At 47.1% G+C, this 20,564-nt stretch overlaps 1 protein-coding gene and 1 long non-coding RNA gene across 6 annotated transcripts in view; one reads left to right on the top strand and one right to left on the bottom strand.

Annotated features, from left to right (window-relative positions):
• sytl5 (synaptotagmin-like 5) overlaps positions 1-20,564 on the bottom strand; it is a 77,367-nt gene that overhangs the window by 46,642 nt on the left and 10,161 nt on the right. The window lies entirely within an intron of this gene.
• LOC127915031 (uncharacterized) lies at positions 11,658-14,161 on the top strand. 3 transcript variants are annotated; one of them, XR_008089899.1, is made up of 4 exons: positions 11,658-11,922; positions 12,127-12,330; positions 12,807-13,078; positions 13,418-14,161. It is a non-coding gene; the product is annotated as an uncharacterized LOC127915031 (long non-coding RNA). The 3 variants fall into 3 exon arrangements; XR_008089898.1 differs by having other exon boundaries at positions 12,059-12,330; XR_008089897.1 differs by having other exon boundaries at positions 11,991-12,330.

Raw genomic sequence — 20,564 nt, 5'->3', positions numbered from 1 at the left:
TCTAGAGGGAGGAGCAGCGTTACAGACAGCCTCTGAGCACAGAGCTGTACTGTAGAGCTCTAGAGGGAGGAGCAGCGTTACAGACAGCCTCTGGGCACAGAGCTGTACTGTAGAGCTCTAGAGGGAGGAGCAGCGTTACAGACAACCTCTGGGCACAGAGCTGTACTGTAGAGCTCTAGAGGGAGGAGCAGCGTTACAGACAGCCTCTGGGCACAGCTGTACTGTAGAGCTCTAGAGGGAGGAGCACCGTTACAGACAACCTCTGGGCACAGCCTGTACTGTAGAGCTCTAGAGCGAGGAGCAGCGTTACAGACAACCTCTGGGCACAGCCTGTACTGTAGAGCTCTAGAGGGAGGAGCAGCGTTACAGACAGCCTCTGGGCACAGAGCTGTACTGTAGAGCTCTAGAGGGAGGAGGAGTGTTACAGACAGCCTCTGGGCACAGCCTGTACTGTAGAGCTCTAGTGCAAGGAGCAGCGTTACAGACAGCCTCTGGGCACAGAGCTGTACTGTAGAGCTCTAGAGGGAGGAGGAGTGTTACAGACAGCCTCTGGGCACAGCCTGTACTGTAGAGCTCTAGTGCAAGGAGCAGCGTTACAGACAGCCTCTGGGCACAGCCTGTACTGTAGAGCTCTAGAGCGAGGAGCAGCGTTACAGACAGCCTCTGGGCACAGAGCTGTACTGTAGAGCTCTAGAGGGAGGAGCAGCGTTACAGACAACCTCTGGGCACAGAGCTGTACTGTAGAGCTCTAGTGCAAGGAGCAGCGTTACAGACAGCCTCTGGGCACAGAGCTGTACTGAGAGCTCTAGTGAGGAGCAGCGTTACAGACAGCCTCTGGGCACAGAGCTGTACTGTAGAGCTCTAGAGGGAGGAGGAGTGTTACAGACAGCCTCTGGGCACAGCCTGTACTGTAGAGCTCTAGAGGGAGGAGCACCGTTACAGACAACCTCTGGGCACAGAGCTGTACTGTAGAGCTCTAGAGGGAGGAGGAGTGTTACAAACAGCCTCTGGGCACAGCCTGTACTGTAGAGCTCTAGAGGGAGGAGCAGCGTTACAGACAGCCTCTGGGCACAGAGCTGTACTGTAGAGCTCTAGAGGGAGGAGGAGTGTTACAGACAGCCTCTGGGCACAGCCTGTACTGTAGAGCTCTAGAGGGAGGAGCACCGTTACAGACAACCTCTGGGCACAGCCTGTCTGGGCACAGACAACCTCTGGGCACAGCCTGTACTGTAGAGCTCTAGAGGGAGGAGCAGCGTTACAGACAGCCTCTGGGCACAGAGCTGTACTGTAGAGCTCTAGAGGGAGGAGGAGTGTTACAGACAGCCTCTGGGCACAGCCTGTACTGTAGAGCTCTAGTGCAAGGAGCAGCGTTACAGACAGCCTCTGGGCACAGAGCTGTACTGTAGAGCTCTAGAGGGAGGAGAGTGTTACAGACAGCCTCTGGGCACAGCCTGTACTGTAGAGCTCTAGTGCAAGGAGCAGCGTTACAGACAGCCTCTGGGCACAGCCTGTACTGTAGAGCTCTAGAGCGAGGAGCAGCGTTACAGACAGCCTCTGGGCACAGAGCTGTACTGTAGAGCTCTAGAGGGAGGAGCAGCGTTACAGACAACCTCTGGGCACAGAGCTGTACTGTAGAGCTCTAGAGGGAGGAGCAGCGTTACAGACAGCCTCTGGGCACAGAGCTGTACTGTAGAGCTCTAGAGGGAGGAGCAGCGTTACAGACAGCCTCTGGGCACAGAGCTGTACTGTAGAGCTCTAGAGCGAGGAGCAGCGTTACAGACAGCCTCTGGGCACAGAGCTGTACTGTAGAGCTCTAGAGCGAGGAGCAGCGTTACAGACAGCCTCTGGGCACAGAGCTGTACTGTAGAGCTCTAGAGGGAGGAGCAGCGTTACAGACAGCCTCTGGGCACAGAGCTGTACTGTAGAGCTCTAGAGGGAGGAGCAGCGTTACAGACAACCTCTGGGCACAGAGCTGTACTGTAGAGCTCTAGTGCAAGGAGCAGCGTTACAGACAGCCTCTGGGCACAGAGCTGTACTGTAGAGCTCTAGTGCAAGGAGCAGCGTTACAGACAGCCTCTGGGCACAGAGCTGTACTGTAGAGCTCTAGAGGGAGGAGGAGTGTTACAGACAGCCTCTGGGCACAGCCTGTACTGTAGAGCTCTAGAGGGAGGAGCACCGTTACAGACAACCTCTGGGCACAGAGCTGTACTGTAGAGCTCTAGAGGGAGGAGGAGTGTTACAAACAGCCTCTGGGCACAGAGCTGTACTGTAGAGCTCTAGAGGGAGGAGGAGTGTTACAGACAGCCTCTGGGCACAGCCTGTACTGTAGAGCTCTAGTGCAAGGAGCAGCGTTACAGACAGCCTCTGGGCACAGAGCTGTACTGTAGAGCTCTAGAGGGAGGAGCAGCGTTACAGACAGCCTCTGGGCACAGAGCTGTACTGTAGAGCTCTAGAGGGAGGAGCAGCGTTACAGACAGCCTCTGGGCACAGAGCTGTACTGTAGAGCTCTAGAGGGAGGAGCAGCGTTACAGACAGCCTCTGGGCACAGAGCTGTACTGTAGAGCTCTAGAGGGAGGAGCAGCGTTACAGACAGCCTCTGGGCACAGCCTGTACTGTAGAGCTCTAGAGGGAGGAGGAGTGTTACAAACAGCCTCTGGGCACAGAGCTGTACTGTAGAGCTCTAGAGGGAGGAGCAGTGTTACAGACAGCCTCTGGGCACAGAGCTGTACTGTAGAGCTCTAGAGGGAGGAGCAGCGTTACAGACAGCCTCTGGGCACAGCCTGTACTGTAGAGCTCTAGAGGGAGGAGCAGCGTTACAGACAACCTCTGGGCACAGAGCTGTACTTTAGAGCTCTAGAGGGAGGAGCAGCGTTACAGACAGCCTTTGGGCACAGAGCTGTACTGTAGAGCTCTAGAGGGAGGAGCAGCGTTACAGACAGCCTCTGGGCACAGAGCTGTACTGTAGAGCTCTAGAGGGAGGAGCAGCGTTACAGACAGCCTCTGGGCACAGAGCTGTACTGTAGAGCTCTAGAGGGAGGAGCAGCGTTACAGACAGCCTCTGGGCACAGCCTGTACTGTAGAGCTCTAGAGGGAGGAGCAGCGTTACAGACAGCCTCTGGGCACAGCCTGTACTGTAGAGCTCTAGAGGGAGGAGCAGCATTACAGACAGCCTCTGAGCACAGAGCTGTACTGTAGAGCTCTAGAGGGAGGAGCAGCGTTACAGACAGCCTCTGGGCACAGAGCTGTACTGTAGAGCTCTAGAGGGAGGAGCAGCGTTACAGACAGCCTCTGGGCACAGAGCTGTACTGTAGAGCTCTAGAGGGAGGAGCACCGTTACAGACAACCTCTGGGCACAGCCTGTACTGTAGAGCTCTAGAGCGAGGAGCAGCGTTACAGACAACCTCTGGGCACAGAGCTGTACTGTAGAGCTCTAGAGGGAGGAGGAGTGTTACAGGCAGCCTCTGGGCACAGAGCTGTACTGTAGAGCTCTAGTGCAAGGAGCAGCGTTACAGACAGCCTCTGGGCACAGAGCTGTACTGTAGAGCTCTAGAGGGAGGAGCAGCGTTACAGACAGCCTCTGGGCACAGAGCTGTACTGTAGAGCTCTAGAGGGAGGAGCAGCGTTACAGACAACCTCTGGGCACAGCCTGTACTGTAGAGCTCTAGAGGGAGGAGCACCGTTACAGACAGCCTCTGGGCACAGCGCTGTACTGTAGAGCTCTAGAGGGAGGAGGAGTGTTACAGACAACCTCTGGGCACAGAGCTGTACTGTAGAGCTCTAGAGGGAGGAGCACCGTTACAGACAACCTCTGGGCACAGAGCTGTACTGTAGAGCTCTAGTGCAAGGAGCAGCGTTACAGACAGCCTCTGGGCACAGAGCTGTACTGTAGAGCTCTAGAGGGAGGAGCAGCGTTACAGACAACCTCTGGGCACAGAGCTGTACTGTAGAGCTCTAGAGGGAGGAGGAGTGTTACAGACAGCCTCTGGGCACAGCCTGTACTGTAGAGCTCTAGTGCAAGGAGCAGCGTTACAGACAGCCTCTGGGCACAGAGCTGTACTGTAGAGCTCTAGAGGGAGGAGCAGCGTTACAGACAGCCTCTGGGCACAGCCTGTACTGTAGAGCTCTAGTGCAAGGAGCAGCGTTACAGACAGATTGCTGACTTTACCTTTTTAAATGTATGTGTGATACACTGATACTTTCTTGGATAGTAATTAATCATGGGCACAGAGCAAACACAAACAGCGTCTGGACTAGGGACACATAACAACATAACAACATTAATGCTGACTCGGGGAAGAAAACACGAACAGCGTCTGGACAACAGACACATAACAACATTAATGCTGACTCGGGAAAGAAAACACGAACAGCGTCTGGACAACGGACACATAACAACATTAATGCTGACTCTGGAAAGAAAACACGTACAGCGTCTGGACAACGGACACATAACAACATTAATGCTGACTCGGGAAAGAAAACACGAACAGCGTCTGGACTAGGGACACATAACAACATTAATGCTGACTCGGGAAAGAAAACACGTACAGCGTCTGGACAACGGACACATAACAACATTAATGCTGACTCGGGAAAGAAAACACGAACAGCGTCTGGACTAGGGACACATAACAACATTAATGCTGACTCGGGGAAGAAAACACGAACAGCGTCTGGACTAGGGACACATAACAACATTAATGCTGACTCGGGAAAGAAAACACGAACAGCGTCTGGACTAGGGACACATAACAACATTAATGCTGACTCGGGGAAGAAAACACGAACAGCGTCTGGACTAGGGACACATAACAACATTAATGCTGACTCGGGAAAGAAAACACGAACAGCGTCTGGACTAGGGACACATAACAACATTAATGCTGACTCGGGGAAGAAAACACGAACAGCGTCTGGACAACGGACACATAACAACATTAATGCTGACTCGGGAAAGAAAACACGAACAGCGTCTGGACTAGGGACACATAACAACATTAATGCTGACTCGGGGAAGAAAACACGAACAGCGTCTGGACTAGGGACACATAACAACATTAATGCTGACTCGGGGAAGAAAACACAAACAGCGTCTGGACAACAGACACATAACAACATTAATGCTGACTCGGGGAAGAAAACACGAACAGCGTCTGGACAACAGACACATAACAACATTAATGCTGACTCGGGAAAGAAAACACGAACAGCGTCTGGACTAGGGACACATAACAACATTAATGCTGACTCGGGGAAGAAAACACGAACAGCGTCTGGACTAGGGACACATAACAACATTAATGCTGACTCGGGGAAGAAAACACAAACAGCGTCTGGACAACAGACACATAACAACATTAATGCTGACTCGGGAAAGAAAACACGAACAGCGTCTGGACAACGGACACATAACAACATTAATGCTGACTCGGGAAAGAAAACACGAACAGCGTCTGGACAACGGACACATAACAACATTAATGCTGACTCGGGGAACAACCTGAGGAAGTGACAGATATAGGGGAGGTCATTAATAACGTGATGGAGTCCAGGTGAGTCCGATGAAGCGCTGATGTGCATAACAATGATGACAGGTGTACGTAATGATAAGCAGCCTGGCGACCTCGAGCGCCAGAGAGGGGAAGCAGGAGCAGACGTGACAATAATGGCACAATCATAATTAAAATACTGTTTTTTTAGGGGGCTTGGGATCATAAGCTTATGCATAAGCTCTAATATGCATATGGGTGCTTTGAATGAATCATCACCTTATAAAGAGCTGGCCATTTCGTTTTAGCAAACAGGAAATTGTGGATAGATTTATGCATACTGCATCTTTAATCCTTTTTTTTGCCATGTAGTGGTGTAACTAACTACATGGGAAAAGTAGGCAAGATTTTCTTTCTTTTTATGTATCAAACCAGCCTTATTCTCACTTGAAACATAGTTTTTGTGTTTAATAGGATCAATTTCACATTATGTTAACATCTGACTGCAGAGTGATCTGTTCTTGCAATGTGTAGTCTATGACATTTCTGATTTAGAGATGATCATTTTTCACAAAGTAGTTGGGATGTAGTAAACTACTTAGTCTTTAGGTAAGTAAACTATATGTTTCTTAATAAGGGTAGCTGTAGTGTAGACTAACCTCTTCCTATGTGAAGTAATTGGTAGCTGGTAAACTATATTTTCAGAGTAGCTTTCCAACACTGACTACACAGAAATGCATAATTATGGATATGAAAGTCATTCTCCATGTTTCACAAGTTTGGACATCACAGCGCACGCAGCATAGTAGAGAACAGTAGAGTACAATACAGCAGAGCAGAATAGGGTAGAGTTCAGTACAGTGCAGTAGAGTACAGTAGAGTTCAGTACAGTAAAGTAGAGTATAGTAGAGTTCAGTACAGTAGAATACAGTACAATATACTGTACTCTACTTTTCTTTACTGTGCTGTATTGCATTGCACTGTGCTCTACTCACTGTACAGTACTGTACTATACTCTACATTTCTTTACTGTACTGTACACAGTACTGTACTGTGCTATCCACACTTGTGAAACATACGATATAGTACAATATACTATATTCTACTTTTCTTTACTGTACTGTACAGTACTGTATTGTACTTATTGTTCTGTACTCTACTATGCTGTACTCACTGTGCTGTACTGTGCTATCCAAACTTGTGAAACATATGTCTATGATAGGTTCAGATTTGTTCTAGTCTGGTTCATCTGTGGACATTAACATCAAGGCCAGGGTGGACTGATCAAATTTCAACTACTTTCCAACATCCATAGACGTCCAGTGTTGGTCGGTGCTCAGTGAGTGAGGATGCTGGTTAAAGTACATGGAAAGAGAGGGGGCTCCTGGGTAGGTGTCAGTAAGATCTGGAAGAGGTGAAATTAACTGGATATTGAGAAAGGCAGCGAGGCGAGAGGAAGAGCGAGAGGAAGAGGTTGTCCAGACTGTTTTAACACTCTTGGTTTGACTACCAGATGACAGAAAGACAAAAAAAACAGTTATTATCTGAACATAACAGCATGCCAGTGGAAGGGAGGAAAGTAGCAGGTGACCCAACTATGGTTTGTGTCGATTATGAATCACCCATTGTTTCCATTTCAGTTGCAGTAATTCCAGTACAGATTTTTGGGTAATTCCGTTACCAATTTGGTAATGGAATTCTGAGTTTTAATCACTTAATAATTCAGAAACAAAATTGATACCAGTAAAATCACTATAACTAATTGGTGATTACTTGTTACTTCTGTGAACTTTCATTATCTTCCTTACTCATGAGGGAGAGAAATTAGAAAATATCTTAAAGATATAGGGTCTCTACCCATGGAGATTTCTTTCTGCTTTTTTTCTCTGGCCTCCATTGATTTACCCTAATCACCCTAATTTTAACGTTCATACAAGGGTAAAAACTCCAATAACTTATGAATGAATTATGATAGAGACATGAGGTTTGGCCCATAGTTTTTGTTAGAGAAGTATCTACACAATTAATATTTTACCCAATGGTCAAAAGATGTGTTTTTGATTGGACACCTTGTAAAATATATGAGTTTTTGGTAACGGAATTACATGGTACAAGGCAGTATTTCTTAAACTTACCAGATGTCAACAATTTCTCCAAAAATAAATATGTGATGCTATTAGTTGGCATAGGTCTTTATGTCAACATTATTGTGTTTTGATGTATAGTACCAGTCAAAATGTTGGACACTTCTACTCATTCAAGGGATTTTCTATATTTCTTTACTATTTTCTACATTGTAGAATAATAGCAAAGACAACAAAACTATAAAATAACACGTGTAATCATGTAGTAACCAAAAAAGTGTTAAAGAAATCAAAATGTATTTTATATTCTACAAAATAGCCACCCCTTGCCTTGATGACAGCTTTGCACACTCTTGGCATTCTTTTAACAAGCTTCACCGGGAATGCTTTTCAAACAGTCTTGAAGGAGTTCCCATATATGCTGAGCACTTGTTGGCTGCTTTTCCTTCACTCTGCGGTACAACTCATCTCAAACCATCTCAATCTGGTTGAGGTGGGATGATTGTGGAGGCCAGGTCATCGAATGCAGCACTCCATCACTCTCCTTCTTGGTCAAATAGACCTTACACAGCCTGGAGATGTTCAGAGTGACTGTCGGGTTCTTGGTCACCTCCCTGACCAAGGCCCTTCTCCCCCTGATTTCTCAGTTTGGCCGGGCGGCCAGCTCTAGGAAGAGTCTTAGTGGGTCCAAACTTCTTCCATTTAAGAATGATGGAGGCCACTGTGCACTGTCTTGAGGACCTTCAATGCTGCAGACATGTTTTAGTACCCTTCCCCAGATCTGTGCCTCGACACAATCAATTCCTTCAACCTCATGGCTTGGTTTTTGCTCTGACATGTACTGTCAACTGTGGGACCTTACATAGACAGGTGTGTGCCTTTCCAAATCATGTCCAATCAATTGAATTTACCACAGGTGGCCTCCAATCAAGTTGTAGAAACATCTCAAGGATGATCAATGGAAACAGGATGCACCTGAGCTCAATATCTAGTCTCATAGCAAAGGGTCTGAATACTTATGTAAATAAGGTATTTTTAAAATGGTATTTTATACATTTGCAAAAAAATCTAAAACCGTGTTTTTGCTTTTTCATTATGGGGTACTGTGTGTAGATTGCTGAGGATTTCTTTTTGCGGAAAAAGTCAAGGGGTCTGAATACTTTCCAAAGGCACGGTATGCCTTAATTCGCCCAAAATATAGACTATTAGCATTCATTTGACACCCAATTAGATATGCTCCTATGAACTTCGCATGTTGGTGCTCATGGGTCATTTTAAATCGAAATGCCCCTCTACAGTATATGTGTGTATGTGGACCACCCTGTATCGTCATCCCATGAATCCCATGGAAAACACAGCGGATCTCCCAGAGACCTTAGTGTCTAGCCTCATTATTTCAGCTAAGATCAGCACATATTTCTCAGACTTTGGAGTATTTCTTTGGCCTTAAATCAGTGGGACTTTCATCATAAATAAAATATATTTCAGTTCACAGATCTTTCTCCATTCATCTCTAGAGAAGCAGGTATACAGGATCCTACAAGATAATTTCACCGTGGACACACTGAGATGTAACGTAATTCTCGGGGGTACGGCCTGTGCTTAAGGGTTTGTGACAAGCAGATTGGGGGCCATGCTGTCTGTCTCATTGTTCTCTTCTTAATGCAGAACTCTGTTGTTGAACAAGAGTCTACTCTTTCCTGCTGTTAATGTATAGATCGATTCTGCGAAAAATGCAAAGCTGTAATCTATTCATGTAGATGGACTGTGGTTGATGTATACTGTACTCAGTTCTTAATGTAGTAGGTCTATTTTATACCTAAAATATGACTGGATTATGTTCTTATTGGTGGATTCTATTGTTGTTCTAATGTTATTAGCTTATGTTCTAAATGTATAACTGTCATAACTCTATTTTATTTGTAAGACAATTATTGTCTGACTGTATGGCTGTACTGTATTATACAAAGGGTGGTTCGAATCCTGATTGCTGATTAGTTAAAACCTCATTCCAGCCAGTGTCTATTCCACAATTTACCACCGGCTAAATCTATGACGTTAAAAGGCCTATTTTTACTGACTGTTCCATCTGACTGCGCAATCCACTGTCTCATCAGCCCTGCCAGGCAATTTATAAACTTTATCTCCACTATAAAAAGCATATAGACATCATCTCACATTTCTTTTAGACTAACACTTAGTTTTCAACAGCAGAGATTTGTATAAACCTTGCAGTCTGTCTCTCTGACATTTGCAACATTGTTTCAGTATTCAAATTCCATCTGCAGCTGTCCCATAGTAATGAAAGAGTCTGGACGAGACAGACAGGCAGGCAGCGTTTCTCAGCCAATTGAAATCATGAATCAGCTGGCATAGTTTTTATGGATATATACAAAGAAATGTCATTTGAAAAAAGGTCAAATGAAAAGAAGAGCAGCTAGTTTACAGTCTTTCCAGCTTCTGTTTGAAGTGATTCTGTTAGCTGTGTTGTTGGCTAGCTCCTCTGAACAACAGTGTCCTGACGAGAGAGCACATTGTCTATGCCAGGCGAAATCACACCTCATTAGTTCATTGATATGGATGTATCCAAATAAATGTCACTAGAAAACAGCTTATGCAAATGCAGCTACTGGGCATAACAAACCCTGTGCCAATATATCCTCCAAACACCAGCGTTTCTGGTATAATTGAAGGGCTTTATGGCCAAAAAGTCATATCACAATATTTTTCTACATTTTAGCAGTATGGTGGTATTTGACAGTATTTAATGTTTTTTAATGATACATTTTTTAAATACAGCATGTTTTACAAGTAGTGCATGACCCTAGGATTGCAACAAATTAATTCTAAGTGGTTTTAATGGGCTTTCTCAATTCTGCTGGTTTTATTGATACCCAGACAAGAACAAACCTGACAGTTCAGGAGTCCAATTTATACAAGTGTTGCTTTCTTTAGCACTGCATCAAAATATGTTCTATAATATCAACAGTACTGTAAAGATCCACCCAGTATGTGGATCTATTTCATTTTTTAAAACCTTTATTTAACTAGACAAGTCAGTTAAGAACAAATTCTTATTTTCAATGACGGCCTAAGAACAGTGGGTTAACTGCCTTGTTCAGGGGCAGAACGACAGATTTGTACCTTGCCAGCTTGGGGATTTGAACTTGCAACCTTTCAGTTTACTAGCCCAACACTCTAACCACTAGGCTACCCTGCCACCCCCATGCTAGTACACCTTAAAATATGATATATTTCACCCAGTCCTACTGTGATGTGTAGTGTTACAATAATGTACTGCTCAGCTCCATTGCATTCTGTGCTGTTATTATGCAGTACATCCTCTGTGTGGTGTGAATGTCCATCCAGGCTGTGTCTCTGAAAGGTTTTATGCCAATCTGACATGGACACAGATGAATGGTGAATGTCAGAGCATCTCGACCCAGAGACACCCCAGGAGAGCAATAAACAGCAGAGGGCCCCCACTTAACCGACACTACATTACACTGCAGAGAAAACAGCATTCTGTACGGATGGAATCTCCTGCAGCAGTAGATGGTACCACAGACTATTACACAAAGAGACATTTGGAATCATGCGCAACAATGGTTAGAGTGTAAGTTAATTGTGCAGCATAACAATTTCCGACTAAATTCTTTCTGGTTTAAGGATAGATCCATAGAGTTCTATATCAGATATTCTAATCCTGTCGGAAAAAGCCAGAGGAGCACACAACCTCAGCTCAGAGTAGTGACAGAAATCACATTATGTTATGGCCACCCCTCAGAGCCTGGCTCCTCTCTAGGTTTCTAATCTCCACCCGGCACAGCCAGAAGAGGACTGGCCACCCCTCAGAGCCTGGTTCCTCTCTAGGTTTCTAATCTCCACCCGGCACAGCCAGAAGAGGACTGGCCATCCCTCAGAGCCTGGCTCCTCTCTAGGTTTCTAATCTCCACCCGGCACAGCCAGAAGAGGACTGGCCACCCCTCAGAGCCTGGCTCCTCTCTAGGTTTCTAATCTCCACCCGGCACAGCCAGAAGAGGACTGGCCACCCCTCAGAGCCTGGCTCCTCTCTAGGTTTCTAATCTCCACCCGGCACAGCCAGAAGAGGACTGGCCACCCCTCAGAGCCTGGCTCCTCTCTAGGTTTCTAATCTCCACCCGGCACAGCCAGAAGAGGACTGGCCACCCCTCAGAGCCTGGTTCCTCTCTAGGTTTCTAATCTCCACCCGGCACAGCCAGAAGAGGACTGGCCACCCCTCAGAGCCTGGTTCCTCTCTAGGTTTCTAATCTCCACCCGGCACAGCCAGAAGAGGACTGGCCACCCCTCAGAGCCTGGTTCCTCTCTAGGTTTCTAATTTCCACCCGGCACAGCCAGAAGAGGACTGGCCACCCCTCAGAGCCTGGTTCCTCTCTAGGTTTCTAATCTCCACCCGGCACAGCCAGAAGAGGACTGGCCATCCCTCAGAGCCTGGCTCCTCTCTAGGTTTCTAATCTCCACCCGGCACAGCCAGAAGAGGACTGGCCATCCCTCAGAGCCTGGCTCCTCTCTAGGTTTCTAATCTCCACCCGGCACAGCCAGAAGAGGACTGGCCATCCCTCAGAGCCTGGCTCCTCTCTAGGTTTCTAATCTCCACCCGGCACAGCCAGAAGAGGACTGGCCACCCCTCAGAGCCTGGTTCCTCTCTAGGTTTCTAATCTCCACCCGGCACAGCCAGAAGAGGACTGGCCACCCCTCAGAGCCTGGTTCCTCTCTAGGTTTCTAATCTCCACCCGGCACAGCCAGAAGAGGACTGGCCATCCCTCAGAGCCTGGCTCCTCTCTAGGTTTCTAATCTCCACCCGGCACAGCCAGAAGAGGACTGGCCACCCCTCAGAGCCTGGTTCCTCTCTAGGCTTCTAATCTCCACCCGGCACAGCCAGAAGAGGACTGGCCACCCCTCAGAGCCTGGCTCCTCTCTAGGTTTCTAATCTCCACCCGGCACAGCCAGAAGAGGACTGGCCACCCCTCAGAGCCTGGTTCCTCTCTAGGTTTCTAATCTCCACCCGGCACAGCCAGAAGAGGACTGGCCATCCCTCAGAGCCTGGCTCCTCTCTAGGTTTCTAATCTCCACCCGGCACAGCCAGAAGAGGACTGGCCACCCCTCAGAGCCTGGTTCCTCTCTAGGTTTCTAATCTCCACCCGGCACAGCCAGAAGAGGACTGGCCATCCCTCAGAGCCTGGTTCCTCTCTAGGTTTCTAATCTCCACCCGGCACAGCCAGAAGAGGACTGGCCACCCCTCAGAGCCTGGTTCCTCTCTAGGTTTCTAATCTCCACCCGGCACAGCCAGAAGAGGACTGGCCATCCCTCAGAGCCTGGCTCCTCTCTAGGTTTCTAATCTCCACCCGGCACAGCCAGAAGAGGACTGGCCACCCCTCAGAGCCTGGTTCCTCTCTAGGTTTCTAATCTCCACCCGGCACAGCCAGAAGAGGACTGGCCATCCCTCAGAGCCTGGCTCCTCTCTAGGTTTCTAATCTCCACCCGGCACAGCCAGAAGAGGACTGGCCACCCTCAGAGCCTGGTTCCTCTCTAGGTTTCTAATCTCCACCCGGCACAGCCAGAAGAGGACTGGCCATCCCTCAGAGCCTGGTTCCTCTCTAGGTTTCTAATCTCCACCCGGCACAGCCAGAAGAGGACTGGCCACCCCTCAGAGCCTGGCTCCTCTCTAGGTTTCTAATCTCCACCCGGCACAGCCAGAAGAGGACTGGCCATCCCTCAGAGCCTGGCTCCTCTCTACGTTTCTAATCTCCACCCGGCACAGCCAGAAGAGGACTGGCCATCCCTCAGAGCCTGGTTCCTCTCTAGGTTTCTAATCTCCACCCGGCACAGCCAGAAGAGGACTGGCCACCCCTCAGAGCCTGGTTCCTCTCTAGGTTTCTAATCTCCACCCGGCACAGCCAGAAGAGGACTGGCCACCCCTCAGAGCCTGGCTCCTCTCTAGGTTTCTTCTTAGGTTCCCGTCTTTCTAGGGAGTTTTTCCTCGCCACTGTGCTTCTACATCTGAATTACTTGCTGTTTGGGGTTTTAGGCTGGGTTTCTGTACAGCACTTTGTGACATCAGCTGATGTAAAAAGGGCTTTAAAAATACATTTGATTGACGGATTGATTGATTTGTATGTCGGTTGGCTGTAATGACTATTTCTGGATGTTTTAGCCTTGGAACATTTAGGACATGTCCAGTTATTTTGCCAAGCATGGCCACTACTGAGAATAACTAGTTATATTTAATGAGATCGCTCATCAATGAAACCTAACCTTTAGACTTAAGATGTAATCTTCACGGAAAGGCCTCTAGAAATACACACACACTTAATATAAACTTTATCTGAAGTTCAGGGGAAACGCAACAAATCTAATTCTCTGCTGTCTATCTTACTGCATATAATACACCTCCTGAGGTAGGATGTCAGTGTCTTTGTACAATGAGGTGCAATCGATGGGCAGCCGGCCCATTTACAGCCAGCCGGAGATAAGACCTGGCATGCTGCAGGGAGATTGGGGATGTTTCTGGGATGAAATGCTTGTTGGGTAAGGAAGAGGGAGCACCGCGAGACTTGATTATACGTGACGTGTCTGACCGAGCGGAATGGTCCTTGCCTGTGTCAACTTCACAAGTAGTCACTCACACACACTCCAATTTATCAACTAGGCACTCACACACACACACCCACAGACTCCAAATTCACAACTAGACACTCACACACACTCTGACTTAACACACGCACACACTGCCCCGTGGCCGGTAGCAGAGCTATCAGTGAACTAATGACCATCTCTGACCTGTCAGTCACATTCTCCTTGCTACCGTCAATCAGTCTAGAAAGTCTAAGAATACTATTACATACCTATCAATCTCACTCACTCATGCTGTTAGACACGCATGCCAATACCTGTTGAGAAATACTGCTAATTATTTCATGCCAATCACAATCCCATTTAAGCTTGACAATCACTGCAAATGTCTAAGAGAAATAACCACGGTGCTACACTAAGACGGAGAATCTGTTGGAAACCAATGATAAAAGGTACAACATTCTAATTCTATTTGTCGAAAAATCTAGTAAAAATATAGTATACATTCAAATTGTGTTTCAGTCATCATGCGACCCTGACATTCCAAAAATACACAGTCCACATATGACGTCATTTTGTGATGAAATAACTGCAAGTGGCAATTGGATGAAGTTTCCCCCTAGATGTTAATCAACCTCAAGTATTCCTACCCTATATTAACAATTAGGATTGGGGGTAGTACGCCGATTCTACATCACACACACACACACACACACACACACACACACACACACACACACACACACACACACACACACACACACACACACACACACACACACACACACACACACACACCACACACACACACACACACACACACACACACACACACACACACACACACACACACACACACACACACACACACACACACACACACACACACACACACACACACACACACACACACACAGGTCTGGATAGGGTCACTTGTTATATGTATGTAATAAAGGACACACATACAGCAGTAGCAATGGAACATCATTGCCCTGCAGCAATTTTGCTATGAATCTGAGTAATCACCAAACCATGTTCAAGGCCACTGCAACTTCCTGTGGGGCTCAATGAAGCAGAAAATTGGAAAAATAGATTAAGCCATCTGAGCCTTTGTCTATATAGACTTACTTCACCCCTTCCGTTGTGCTGGCACCTGTCCTCTCTATTCCTCATCACTCTCCTCCTCCTTTCCTCTCCTCATCTTTTCTCCTTATTCTCAAACCTGTCCTCTCCATTCCTCATCACTCTCCTCCTCCTTTCCTCTCCTCATCTTTTCTCTTTCCTCTCAAACCTGTCCTCTCTATTCCTCATCACTCTCCTCCTCCTTTCCTCTCCTCATCTTTTCTCTTTCCTCTCAAACCTGTCCTCTCCATTCCTCATCACTCTCCTCCTCCTTTCCTCTCCTCATCTTTTCTCTTTCCTCTCAAACCTGTCCTCTCCATTCCTCATCACTCTCCTCCTCCTTTCCTCTCCTCATCTTTTCTCTTTCCTCTCAAACCTGTCCTCTCCATTCCTCATCACTCTCCTCCTCCTTTCCTCTCCTCATCTTTTCTCTTTCCTCTCAAACCTGTCCTCTCTATTCCTCATCACTCTCCTCCTCCTTTCCTCTCCTCATCTTTTCTCTTTCCTCTCAAACCTGTCCTCTCTATTCCTCATCACTCTCCTCCTCCTTTCCTCTCCTCATCTTTTCTCTTTCCTCTCAAACCTGTCCTCTCCATTCCTCATCACTCTCCTCCTCCTTTCCTCTCCTCATCTTTTCTCTTTCCTCTCAAACCTGTCCTCTCTATTCCTCATCACTCTCCTCCTCCTTTCCTCTCCTCATCTTTTCTCTTTCCTCTCAAACCTGTCCTCTCTATTCCTCATCACTCTCCTCCTCCTTTCCTCTCCTCATCTTTTATCCTTCGTCTCAAACCTGTCCTCTCCATTCCTCATCACTCTCATCCTCCTTTCCTCTCCTCATCTTTTCTCCTTCCCCTCAAACCTGTCCTCTCCATTCCTCATCACTCTCCTCCTCCTTTCCTCTCCTCATCTTTTCTCCTTATTCTCAAACCTGTCCTCTCCATTCCTCATCACTCTCCTCCTCCTTTGCTCTCCTCATCTTTTCTCCTTCCTCTCAAACCTGTCCTCTCCATTCCTCATCACTCTCCTCCTCCTTTCCTCTCCTCATCTTTTCTCCTTCCTCTCAAACCTGTCCTCTCCATTCCTCATCACTCCTCCTCCTCTCATCTCTATTATTCATCTCCCCCTCTCCTTTCCCCCTTTCCCTATAATTGGTTTTGTTGGCTTCCTCCATCTCCCTCCTCATTTCCTCTCTTGTTATCTGCTCTCCTACTGCCCCTGAAGGAATGCATCTCCTCGTCGATGCTGTTAATGACCTGCGTGTCTTTTGTCCTCTAAATGAGAGATGCCAGCATGCACAGGCCAAAATTAGCATGGAAACACCAAGCCTATGCACCGAGATGACAGTCCCCTTCAATCAAACACACACCCACAGAGAGAAAAAGGCAGGAGGAGGAGGGAGAAAGGGAGAGAGGGATAGAGACAGAGACAGAGACAGAGACAGAGACAGAGAGATAGAGAGATAGAGAGCAGAGAGATAGAGACAGAGAGATAGAGACAGAGAGATAGAGACAGAGAGATAGAGACAGAGAGATAGAGACAGAGAGATGGAGACAGAGAGATAGAGACAGAGAGATAGAGACAGAGAGAGAGAGAGAGAGAGAGAGAGAGAGAGAGAGAGAGAGAGAGAGAGAGAGAGAGAGAGATGGATAGAGATAGGGAGAGAGAGAGGAGAGAGAGAGAGAGAGAGAGAGAGAGAGAGAGAGAGAGAGAGAGAGAGAGAGAGAGAGAGATGGATAGACAGAGAGATAGAGAGAGAGAGATGGATAGACAGGGAGAGAGAGAGAGAGAGAGAGAGAGAGAGAGAGAGAGAGAGAGAGAGAGAGAGAGAGAGAGAGAGAGAGAGAGAGAGAGAGAGAGAGAGAGAGAGAGAGAGAGACGTAAAATAAGAAAATAAGGGAATAACAAGAGCGGTGGCGGGAGGAGAGAACGGTAGAAAGAAATCGCCATTGACCTTTATCATTGATAGTATTGTTGTACACTCTTAGAATAAGATGCTATGTAGAACCAAAAGGCGTTATTCGGCTGTCCCCATAGGAGAACCCTTTGAAGAACTGTTGTTGGTTCCAGATAGAACCTGTTTGGTTCTAACTAAAACCGTTTTGGGTTCCATGTAGAAAACTTTCCCCAGAGGGTTCTAAATGGAACCCAAAAGGGTTCTAGCTGGAACCAAAAAGGGTTTTACCTGGAACCAAAAAGGGTTATCCTATGGGGACAGCTGAATAACCGTTTTCGAACATTTTTTTTCTAAGAGTGTACGTGTCATATTCTGTGACATTGTGAATGCCAGGGAGGGATTGGTTATGAGTCCTTGAGGAGAAGCCTTGGCAACGATGAGACAGAAGTAAACCAAGGCTTGCTGAGAACAAAACACAATGGGATGATATCATTATCGAACAATGATTGGGTTTTCACCCTCATATCTATCATGACATGTTGCAACAAGGAGTCATCATGCTGGTTGAGTCACAGTCAAAGAGAGAGTATGTTTTTTTTAAACAGCTAAACCCAGCTTTCTTTGAAAACGTTCTATTCTATAAGTCTTTGTTCAAAATTATACACAAGTAACAGTGAAATCAACACTTGTACTTAGAAGCCCTCTCCCCCACCTTTCCAACTCTTCTGCTGTTCTCAAATGAATTACCAATCAGCTCTGGGTGACAATAATCCATAGAATTTCTAACCTGGCTAATATGCCTATGCTGGGCCTTCCGAGTGGCTCAGTGTTCTAAGGCACTGCATCACAGTGGTTGAGGCCTCACTACATACCCGGGTTTGTTTCCAGGCTGTGTCACAGCTGGCCATGACCCGGGAGACCAATGAGGCGGCGCACAATTGGCCCAGCGTTGTCTGGGTTAGTACAGGGTTTGGCCGGCCGGGATGTCCTTGTCCAATTGTGCTCTAGCGACTCCGTGTGGTGGGCTGGGCACCTGCAAGCTGACTTTGGTCACCAGTTGTAGTGTTTCCTTCGACACATTGGTGAGGCTGGCTTCCGGGTTAAGTGAGCAGTGTGTCTAGAAGCAGTGAGGCTTGGCAGGGTTGTATTTCGGAGGATGCGTGGCTCTCGACATTTGCATCTCCCGAGTCCATACGGGAGTTGCAATGATGGGACAAGACTGTAACTACCAATTGTCTATCAAGAAATTGCGGAGAAAAAGGGGTAAAAGTACAAAAACATTTTTGATATATAATAATATGACTAACAGGCACAAAGAGAGTGACCAGTCCTCACCAGCAGATCAATGTAATGAATACAGAAGCTAAAATCTATTGGGCGGTGGGGCTGAGCAGAGGGGGTGGGCAGTGGGGGTGGGCAGTGAAACAGTCTGTTGAAAGGAGAATGAACTCAGTTATGGCTGTGTTGTTTCTATCCTTTGCCGCAGAGTCATGACAAGGAGTGGTGATAAGCTGGGTTCCAACATACGTCATCTGTAGTGCAGAGGTGAGCGATCTATCAGCTTATCAGTTCATTACTTAATAACTACCTACTGGGCACAGATGTCAACGTCCAGTTTTGAGAGATGTCATCGAATTGTCGACTAATGTGAATTCAGTGTAGACTCAAGAAACACCAAGGCATGTTGTTTACCTTTTATTTCAGATTGACTTCAAATAAGATGATAATGGTGTTTGGTGATGACTTTGAGCATCTCTAACTTTTCCTATGTTTACACATCATCACATTGAACTTTTTTTAAACACAGTGGAAACAACATTTTGTTCCCAGTGGGAAACTTCTTTAGAAACTTTCAACAGTTCAAAGCATAAAGTGAGAATACAACTGGGAACCCTGGCCTAGGCTACATTAACTAGAATCACAGATTCTTCACTGATAAAACTGTGATGAAGCAAGATTAAGTTACATATCTGATCTTCAAGATCTATCAGACATGACACCTCCCCTGCTAAGATTAGGATGCAAGAACCCTTTGTTCTTTACTGCAGTGGTTAATGGTGGCTTTATAGTTTTTCTGTGTGTGGAGAGCTTAGAACAGAACAGAGAGATGCTGTGCTGGATAAAGATGAGTCCATCCTATTAACCCAGATTCAGGAGTGCTGCCTTCTCACTGAGAACTGAAAGAGGCTGGAAACAGCCTCCTCCTCCGGCAGAAAGCACCAGACTGAATATTTAATAGAACCCATTTCAGATTCACTGCTGCTTCTAAATGTACTTCCGCTTCTCAAAGACGAGGCTGGCTGCTGAATAACTGAGTAGGGCTGAGCCTGAGCAGGGAATCCCGTTGAGGGGTGTGTGTGTGTGTGTGTGTGTGTGTGTGTGTGTGTGTGTGTGTGTGTGTGTGTGTGTGTGTGTGTGTGTGTGTGTGTGTGTGTGTGTGTGTGTGTGTGTGTGTGTGTGTGTGTGTGTGTGTGTGTGTGTGTGTGTGTGTGTGTGTGATATCATTAAAGAACTGAGTTCAGCAGTATTCACTAGGTAAATAATAGACAGAAGACTCCCTCCCCTCTTCCATCCCTCTCTACACCCCTCCCTTCTTATCCCTTCCCCTGGGGTGGGCAGAAAGACCTTTGTGCCTTTATGCGGGATGGGCGGTGGTAGGGAGAGGGGGGGGGTCACAGGTAGAGGTGTACACATGGGGAGGGAGCTGAGAGAGGGATGCATGGCAGGGCAGTGCATCGTGATTGGCAATCTATTATCCAGTCCAGTCACTTGTCCTCTGCAATGTGTAGAAAATGACTTTTCTCCCCCTGCTGCTGCAGCTTCTTCAAGGCTGTTTGGTTCAGTAGTTGGTCCTGCTGAAGCATGGTTCACCCTGATTGCCTTGCTGGCTGGCTGGCTGCAATTGAACGGAGACCGCCACAGTCTTCTGAGCCCACGAGACAGGGCTCCACACTTCATACTAAAAGGCAGTGTAGTTGCAGCGTTGCGGTGTGCACACTTCAGAGGGGGAGCAGGGATCAAAGCCAGCGAGTGGGAGGGAGGGAAACCCAGCACGACACAAAAACACAGCACATCACAGGCACAACTATGCAGCATTTCCCCCACCAGCGTGGTGTATTAATTGCAGTACAACACAGCAGAGTCCAACACAACATTACTCCAGAACATTCTAGAACCGTCTGGAACACTGTAGCACAGCATTGAACACCATGCACTGCACAGTTTAGCAAAGCACATGGCAGCAATTCAATTCAAAGGAATTTAATTTGATGAGACTTTATCAATCCCTCATGGCATTGATAAGACTTAATTACCGTATTCCTCTCATGTCTTTGTCAGGGCACAAGTTCACCCATACTCCCA

This window comes from Oncorhynchus keta, chromosome 34 (assembly GCF_023373465.1).
Source record: "Oncorhynchus keta strain PuntledgeMale-10-30-2019 chromosome 34, Oket_V2, whole genome shotgun sequence".
NCBI classification, from domain to species: Eukaryota; Metazoa; Chordata; class Actinopteri; order Salmoniformes; family Salmonidae; genus Oncorhynchus; species Oncorhynchus keta.
This window is presented reverse-complemented; position numbering and strand designations above follow the sequence as displayed.